We start from the raw sequence: 9835 nt of genomic DNA on the forward strand, positions 1-9835 counted from the left end.
ACGTCAGCACGACGGGCGAAATGCGTAGCCGTATTTCGTCTGCCGTTACGTTCTGAGTTCAAATTCCGCCGAGGTCGACTTTGCCTTTCATCCTTTCGGGGTCAATAAATTAAGTACCAGTTACGCACTGGGGTCGATATAATCGACTTAATCTGTTTGTCTGTCCTTGTTTGTCTTCTCTGTGTTTAGCCCCTTGTGGGTAGTAAAGAAATACGTATTTCATTATGCAACTATAATATACGATGAAGTATATTAAAGGCTTAGAAATCAACATTGCGCCCCACCTGTGTAAGCAATGCAATTCAAATATTTATTTGGTGACTATTTAAGCAATGTATTTGTTGGTAGTTAATGGGTTTTGGACACTGAAGGAAGAGCAAGAATTCCTGAAATATGTATATACACACAACCATTATCTATTCAGATTTCTTCGATCGCATCTTTTACATAAATATATTTGTACACGAAAGGTTGTAACTTCCAGTGCTAGCTCTAGTTTCTATGGAAAACCTGTAGAGATGACTTTTAAAAGTTGTGCGTGTGTGTGTATGTGTGGTGTGTGAGTGTGTAGTGTTTCTTTGTTTGTTTGTTTGTATTTGTGTTTGTCTGTGTGTGCGTATGTGCTTGCTCTTTGCAGTCGGTTTCGACGAGGAAGGTTCAGTTGTCCATTCAAATGTATCACCAGACCATTGAATGAGTTTGGAAATGCACAGCATCTCCCAGCCAGGTCGAGCGAAAACGTAATTCTCTGACAGAATGAGTGACATGTTGTGCGACAAGGCTGTACCTTTTGGATTACAGATGCAATGCATTCGATGGGATCTTATAGGATCCCGTTTGATTATTATCACTAATGACGCACGGGTTGACCCGAGGCTAAGCAAAGAAACAAAAGATATTCGCTAATAGATATTTCCTAGCGAAAATTTCTAGACGAGACAGGAAAAACAGGCAAAGCTTTCTTAAATTTCAATATTTAATAATTATCGATGCTGTTATCCAATCCAAATTCCACTTATGAAGCTTTTGTTTCTGCCAGAAACTTGCGTCCTCATTCTAGGAAGAACAGGCTCAGACCTAGATATAGGTATGCATTATGTCCTAGACACATGGCAGACCAAAAATTATAAATGGCTGATATAGTAGTACTGCTCACGCTTAGAATGTCCCTACTACTCATTGATTTCTATTTCTTTACTACCCACAAGGGGCTAAACATAGAGTGGACAAACAAAAACAGACAAAGGGATTAAGTCGATTACATCGACCCCAGTGTGTAACTGGTACTTAATTTATCGACCCCGAAAGGGTGAAAGGCAAAGTCGACTTCGGCGTAATTTGAACTAAGAACGTAAGGGCAGACGAAATACCTATTTCTTTATTACCCACAAGGGGCTAAACATAAAGGGGACAAACAAGGGCAGCCAAACGGATTCAGTCGATTACATCGACCCCAGTGCGTAACTGGTACTTAATTTATCGACCCCGAAAGGATGAAAGGCAAAGTTGACCTCGGCGGAATTTGAACTCAGAACGTAACGGCAGACGAAATACGGCTATGCATTTCGCCCGGCGTGCTAACGTTTCTGCCAGCTCCTCAACTTACACATACCTACATTCCGTTCCTCCTACCCGTCAGCACATCAGTTACTATGTTGTTGAGCTCATGAGGATCCAGGACGAACTGGTTGAGACAACTTGTTTAAAGCTTGTACATAATGTTGAGCCACGAAATCTATGTAAGTACGCATGTATGTATGTTTGCATTATGTATGCCTGTGTGTTTTTGTATATATACAAATATATATTTGTCCTTATGCAAATACAAATACTTCATGTCCACAAAAGCGTATACCTGACTCTATAATATTATATAGCAATAAAATATAGAAAATATAATGATTAACCTATTTGATATGTTCAAACTCCTTTATTTTATGATAAATTGTACGATTAATCTACTCAAATGTATTTTTTCTTTCGTAAAATATATCTTAGATCTAGGGGGAATCGAATATAGACACAAATATACGACTGACTGCTGAAGCTTGTCACAGTTTAATTCTATAGTTGCTGCTACAACTTATCTTTTCAATAAATCACATTTAAATCTTAGCGAATCTGTCAAAATAAGTGGTTCTGTTACTTTTAAAAATTTTCATTTTCAGTAATAATGTCAACTTCAAAATTAAACGTTAAATGCCTACAGTTATATTTTTTAATTAACTTGCTTTATAGGAAACAATAAACCTATCTTGTGCTGTGTAAGAAATATAAACCATGAAATCTTAGAATGTAATTTATTTCTAGTTTTAATTATTTTTAATGAAAAATTTTAGCAATTTTGCTTTCTTTTCAGTTGTAAAGTAAATGATTGAATTTTATTTTTCTCTCCTATACATTCTTGTTATTTTAACTTTTGTCTTTACATAAATTAGATATCGTCGGATCTAATTCTGATAACATCATATACAAGGGGAAAAAATTAAATTAAATTCAACAAAAAGCAGCACTCAAACAAACAAGAAGAAAAAGTAACGGGAAACAGATCGTCATAAAAATGCAATATTTCTGAATTGTAACAGGATCTTTTATGCAGTCCCTTAATTATCTTCAGATATTGTTAATGTTTAGGGTTTTCTTTCTCTTTATTTATCTTTTGTGTGCGCGCGTGTTAAACAGCAGCAGTGGTTGCAGCGGCGACAGTAGTAAGAGCAGCAATGGTTTGCTTCGTGATCCGAAATTTCTCATGCAGTTCAGAACCCGTCAGCGTCTCTTTTTGCTAGAAAATTACTTTTTTCACGTTTTCGTTTTCTCTCTCTTCTTCTGAGTCATCTAGCTGTAAATAATCTATGTCGGCGAAGAACATATTCTCAATGAGAGAATATGCTGGTACAGAACTGCTGACTACACAGCGTTGATAATCGGAATTGAGTTCAATATGTAATTCCTCATTCTAGAACAGCGAGCGTCAGGGAAAAGCATGCGCTCTCTTCTCCATCTCTTTTACTTGTTTCAGTCATTTGACTGCGGCCATGCTGGAGCACCGCCTTTAGTCGAGCAAATCGACCCCAGGTCTTATTCTTTGTAAGCCTAGTACTTATTCTATCGGTATCTTTGCCGAACCGCTAAGTTATGGGGACGTAAACATACCAGCATCAGTTGTCAAGCGATGTTGGGGGACAAACACATACTAACGCACATATATATATATATATACATATACATATATATGGTGGGCTTCTTTCAGTTTCCGTCTACCAAATCCACTCACAAGCAATCCCTTTACTATTCTACTTGTTTCAGTCGTTTGACTGTGGCCATGCTGGAGCACCGCCTTTAATCGAGCAAATCGATCCCAGGATTTATTCTTTGTAAGCATATTGCTTATTCTATCAATCTCTTTCGCCGAACCGCTAGGTTACGGGGACGTAAACACAATATCGGTTGTCAAGAAGTGATGTTGGGAAGGCAAACACACACACACACACACACACACATATACATATGTATATATATATATATACATATATATACATATATACGACGGGCTTCTTTCAGTTTCCGTCTACCAAATCCACCTACAAGGCTTTAGTCGGCCTGAGGCTATAGTAGAAGGCACTTGCCCAAGGTGTCACGCAGTGAGATTGAACCCGGAACCATGTGGTTGGTAAGCAATCTACTTACCACACAGCCACTCCTGCGCCTGTGATAATATTCTAAGTTCGAATCCTGCTCAGATCAACTTTACATTTCAACCCTCCGGTGTTGATAAAATAAAAGACTAGAACACAGGCAGGTGTCTAATCGCATAACCCCTCCGCTCAAAACTGGTGGCCTTGTGCTTACATTACAAACCATCATTGTCGTTTATGTTTTTTGTTATTGGTGTTTATACTTTTTAGTGCTGTTGCTGTTGTTGTCGTTGTTATTGTTGTGACGTCAGCTTTATCATTGTTGTTGATTTGTCATTGTTGATGTTGCGACTATGATTTTTGTTATTATCTACTTTCTTTCCTACACTAGGCACAAGGCCTGAAATGTTCGGGGAGGGGGCCAGTCAATTTGATCGACCCAAGTATGCAACTAGTACTTAATTTATCGACCCTTAAAGGATGAAAGGCAAAATCGACCACGGCGGAATTTGAACTCAGAACGTTAATACAGACGAAATAACACTAAGGATTTCGCCCTGCGTGCTAACGTTTCTGCCAGCTCACCACCTTGTGATTATTTATATTGCTGCTGTTTACTCGTTGGACACTACTGAACCTACAGAGCTATCGTTCAAATCATTCCAGCAATGACCATCTCACCCTTTTCCTTCTTCGCCTCTCTACACAGCGGAGTACATCATCCAATATTCCTTTGTATTAAGGCGGCGAGCTGGAAGAAACGTTAACACGCCGGGCGAAATGCATAGCGGTATTCCGTCTGCCGCTACGTTTTAAGTTCAAATTCCGCCGAGGTCGACTTTGCCTTTCATCCTTTCGGGGTCGATAAATTAAGTACCAGTTACGCTCTGCGGTCGATATAATCGACTTAATCCGTCTGTCTGTTCTTGTTTGTCTCCTCTGTGTTTAACCCCTTGTGTGTAGTAAAGAAATAGGTATTTCGTCTGTCTTTACGTTCTGAGTTCAAGTTCCTCCGAGGTCGACTTTGCCTTCAATCCTTTCGGGGTCGATAAATTAAGTACCAGTTGCATACTGGGGTTGATGTAATCGACTAGCCACTTCCCCCAAAATTTTCGGGCCTTGAGCCTAGAGTAGAAATGAAAAGAATGTTCCTTCGTTTTACAGTAAAGGCTAGATTCTGATTCAAAAGAAAAGAAGTATCTACTTCTAACAAATGAAACAATTGTATCGTGACTCCATGTTGAATATTTTTTTGTTCGTTTTGTATTTTGTTTTCTTGATCCATAGGACTCGGTTTACATGTCATGTAAGTGATCCAGAGTACGATATTACCCCTGAATGCGACGAGGGTCCGCAGCAGCCTACAAGGTCAGCAACTTTGAGGTAAAGGGCAAATTGATAACATCGATCCCTGTACTTGACTTGTACTTGTTTTATCCACACTGAAGAGATGAAAGAGAAAGTTTTCTGCGACGGGATTTGATCTCAGAACATAAAGACACATACACACGAAAAAAAGTGCTTTTTGCTCGACGCACTAACGATCTGCCGGCTCGTCGTCTTACGCTGCGTTTGAACAATGATTGATTTAGTGGTGATTAACATTACAGCAAATATTAACCCCGCCCCCGGAAAGAAATTACAACGTTCATTTTAACGATCGCTTAAAGCAGTTTCCTCTCACGTTTGCTGGCGCGGAAAAGCTTGTGTCGCAACATTCCACATCCTCCCATTAACGCATATAACATATCTGAGCTCGTTTGGGCAACTAATCTTGTGTTTAGTGTCGTTTTGCTTGGCATGTGCTCAAATCCAGCAGACGTTGAGGTTACATTATATCTCTAAGTAATCACTGTATTACGAAAAGAAAACATCAACGAAGGTAGATCGATCTGATAAAAATAGCGACTAAATTTATAATAAATCATATGATGTCATCTAAATACGGAAGAACAGATAAAGACACGTTATGTGATGGAGATTTCGATAACCAAACAAAGATGCGGAGATCACGGTGGTAATGCTTTTGATCATATATCTATAAATCGAGGTTGACCTGTGGTTGTACAGTAAATATTCTTTTGTAATCTAGGCACAAGGCCCGTAATTTTGGGGGAGGGGCCAGTCGATTAGATCAACACTAGTACGCAACTGGTACTTAATTTATCGACTCCGAAATGATGAAAGGCAAAGTCAACTTCGGTGAAATTTTTACTCAGAACATAAAGACAGACAAAACACCTATTTCTTTACTACCCACAAGGGGCTAAACACAGAGGGGACAAACAAGGACAGACAAACGGATTAAGTTGATTATATCGACCCCAATGCCTAACTGGTACTTATTTAATCGACCCCGAAAGGATGAAAGGCAAAGTTGACTTCAGGGGAATTTGAACTCAGAACGTAGCGCAAAGCATTTCTCCCGGCGTGCTAATGTTTCTGCCAGCTCGCCGCCTTAAAGTTGTACTGTAAATATTACAAATCAAGATTTGCATTGACTAAGCTGAGTCGTGGTTGATGACTTAATACCATTCCACTGGTAGAAATGCTTCACAGAAATGTTTCGTTCATCAGGGTATTCTGTTCGTACATGTTTAAGTAAACAAATGGAGTTGTTGACATAAACATACCAGCAATATGCTGGAGGTAATAGAACATGTTTTGACTTACCACACGTAAATCTTTTGTTAAGTGATTGTGTTAGAATATAGCTTTTAAATCTAGTAATCATTAATGCTATATGATCCTGTTAGATGGCGATATCAAGTACTCCGATTATGGGATTAATACCCAGGTTCCATGTAGATCATGTAACCAAGATATCAGGCAATGGGGAGGAATGAAGGTTAGTGACATTTGCATAAAATTACATGTTGTTGCATGAGAGGACAAGCATGTCGTTGATATATAGAAGTAAGACAGGTGGCGAGCTGGCAGAAACGTTAGCACGCCGGGCGAAATGCTTTGCGGTATTTCGTCTGCCGCTACGTTCTGTGTTCAAATTCCGCCTAGGTCGACTTTGCCTTTCATCCTTTCGGGGTCGATTAAATAAGTACCAGTTACGCACTGGGGTCGATGTAATCGGCTTAATGCGTGTGTCTGTCCTTGTTTGTCCTCTCTGTGTTTAGCCCTTTGTGGGTAGTAAAGAAATAGGTATTTCGTCTGCCGTTATGTTCTGAGTTCAAATTCCGCCGAGGTCGACTTTGCCTTTCATCCTTTTGGGGTCGATTAAATAAGTATAGTTACGCACTGGGGTCGATGTAATCGGCTTAATGCGTGTGTCTGTCCTTGTTTGTCCTCTCTGTGTTTAGCCCTTTGTGGGTAGTAAAGAAATAGGTATTTCGTCTGCCGATATGTTCTGAGTTCAAATTCCGCCGAGGTCGATTTTGCCTTTCATCCTTTCGGGGTCGATAAATTAATACCAGTTACGCACTGGGGTCGATGTAATCGACTTAATTAGTTTGTCCTCTCTCTGTTTAGCCCCTTGTGGGTAGTAAAGAATAGGTATTTCGTCTGCCGTTATGTTCTGGTTCAAATTCCGCCGAGGTCGACTTTGCCTTTCATCCTTTTGGGGTCGATTAAATAAGTATAGTTACGCACTGGGGTCGATGTAATCGGCTTAATGCGTGTGTCTGTCCTTGTTTGTCCTCTCTGTGTTTAGCCCTTTGTGGGTAGTAAAGAAATAGGTATTTCGTCTGCCGATATGTTCTGAGTTCAAATTCCGCCGAGGTCGATTTTGCCTTTCATCCTTTCGGGGTCGATAAATTAAATACCAGTTACGCACTGGGGTCGATGTAATCGACTTAATTAGTTTGTCCTCTCTCTGTTTAGCCCCTTGTGGGTAGTAAAGAAATAGATATACAGAAGTAATAAACTATAAGAAGTAATAGAATGCGGCATATAATGGGACCCTGAAGAGCACCCCAGCTAACTGAGTGTGGCAGAAAGAGGTAAAGAGAATAAAGATATTAAATGGCAAAGATTGTGAAACTGAAGTACACCAAATTTGATAGGTAGCACCTAAAACCGGACCGAGGTTATCATAATTTTGGCGTGCATCCATTCAAATATATGATCATGCAAGCACTTGATTGTTTTTCGCACAGATTTTGCAATTCTTTCAAATGTATGTACATCAAATGCGGCAAGAATTTGGTCCAATAACAGATACGAGTAGAGATTATTATGAGAATTTCTTGTCGAACAATCTCAACAAAAACTGCTTTGAGATATTATCTTTTATGCACACTTATTGCCCTAAAGAATTTCTTGCACGTAGAATGATCAGAGAGTCGACATGCAAAAACTGCTTAAAGTGGTTTGCTGGTAAAGGAAACATAGGTAATTATCCCGTAGCAGAATAGAATTCCATGGTCAAGTGCCTCTTTTCATGATATATGTGTGTGTGTATGTATATGTGTGTGCATTTGTGTTTCTATTTGTGTGTGTGTGCTTGCATGCGGTTATGTCTGTTGATGCATAGGTATGTATATGTATAATTATGCATATTCGTATATATGTATATATACATATATAAATGTATATATGTGTGTATGCTTCTCTCTATATATATATGTCCATATATGTGTGTGTATAGATATGTACATATATATATACATATATATATATATATATATATATATGCATGTATATATATATGTATATATCTGTATATATCTATATATATATATATCTTTATATATAGGTGTATATATATATATATATATATGCATATATATTATATATATATATCTTTATATATATAGGTGTATATATATATATATATATATGCATATATATATATATATATATATATGCATATATATATATATATAATATATATATATATATATATATATATATATATATACATGCATATATGGTTACAGGACGTCAAAAAATGTAAACAACATGGAAAACGGGAACATGAATTACAACATGGAAAACCAACTTTTATTTTTTTTTCGAACAGCGAAAGAAACAAATAGAAAAACAAGGCAGGCAATATAAAGAACAATCCGTTCATCAGTTGTCCACTGTTTTATCTACTTCGCACTTCGATCGCTAGGATAAGATGCGTCTTCGTCAAAACACTTGCTCCCGCAAGACAAATTAAATGAAATTTGGGATTTGAGGAGGTTCAAAGTTGGTAACAAACACAGGACAGTGAAAACAAACGGTACGGGCTGTTAAGCCCTAATGAGGTGAAATATATGTTTCATATCTGCTATATAATGATATTCCAAACTACATGAGCGTTAGCTATTAGCAAAAAAGTATCGTCTAGTCTGAAGTTTTCTAACATTCTGTGACCTCCTCAACGACTTTCTATCTTTCGTGTCTCATACTTTCGTCTAGGCCATTCTATTTTCTCTTCCTGTGGTATGTATTCCTAACAGCGTATGCGTTTTCGTCAAGAGACAAAACAACACAATTCAATACAGCAAGTTTGACAAGGTCTTGATTTTCCTGAAGATGCGGCAGAAAACACTTGTCCAGTTGAGCTGCATCAATGTGTCGGCCCACAAAATGTCGAGGTGAACTTCTTAACATCTTCATTCGAGCCATTATAATGCACACCTGTCTGTGAAGTGGTTTATAAAACCGGTAAGACATTCCGCTATAAGCCACAGATCTGAGTCAAGAAATGGGAAAGATAAGAGAAGACAATTAGTTTTAAATCTGATGTAGAAATAATTTCACTAAATGTTTCTAAGATAAAATCTGTTAAAGATTGATATATACGAGTTAGTTCATTATCGTTTCGAAATAGACCGTGTGTATTTTTAAAGATTATTAAGAAAACATTTACGCTACAGTCGTGTCTTTTCTAATTGTAACGAAGTCGTAAAGAAAGCGCTTATAGTTATTGTAAGGTAAGATGAAACAAAGGTACAGAGTCTGGCTTCAGATTCGCTTGTTCTCAGATGAAATTTAGGCTAAAGATTCTAAAACTCGTGTCAGCTACATCTGTCTTTCTTCTAGTATTGATTTCCATTCAAAATACACATGCATAAATTTGTTTATGAATGTGTGTGTGTGTGTGTGTGTGTGTGTGTGTGTGTGTGTGTGTGTGTGTGTGGTGTGTGATGTGTGTATAGACATATATATATATACATACAGACACACATGCACATACATATATATGCATGCATGTATGTACTTTAGTTGTGGTTATCAAAGCAACCGATGGTTTC

This window comes from Octopus sinensis, linkage group LG4 (assembly GCF_006345805.1).
Source record: "Octopus sinensis linkage group LG4, ASM634580v1, whole genome shotgun sequence".
Classification (NCBI taxonomy): domain Eukaryota; kingdom Metazoa; phylum Mollusca; class Cephalopoda; order Octopoda; family Octopodidae; genus Octopus; species Octopus sinensis.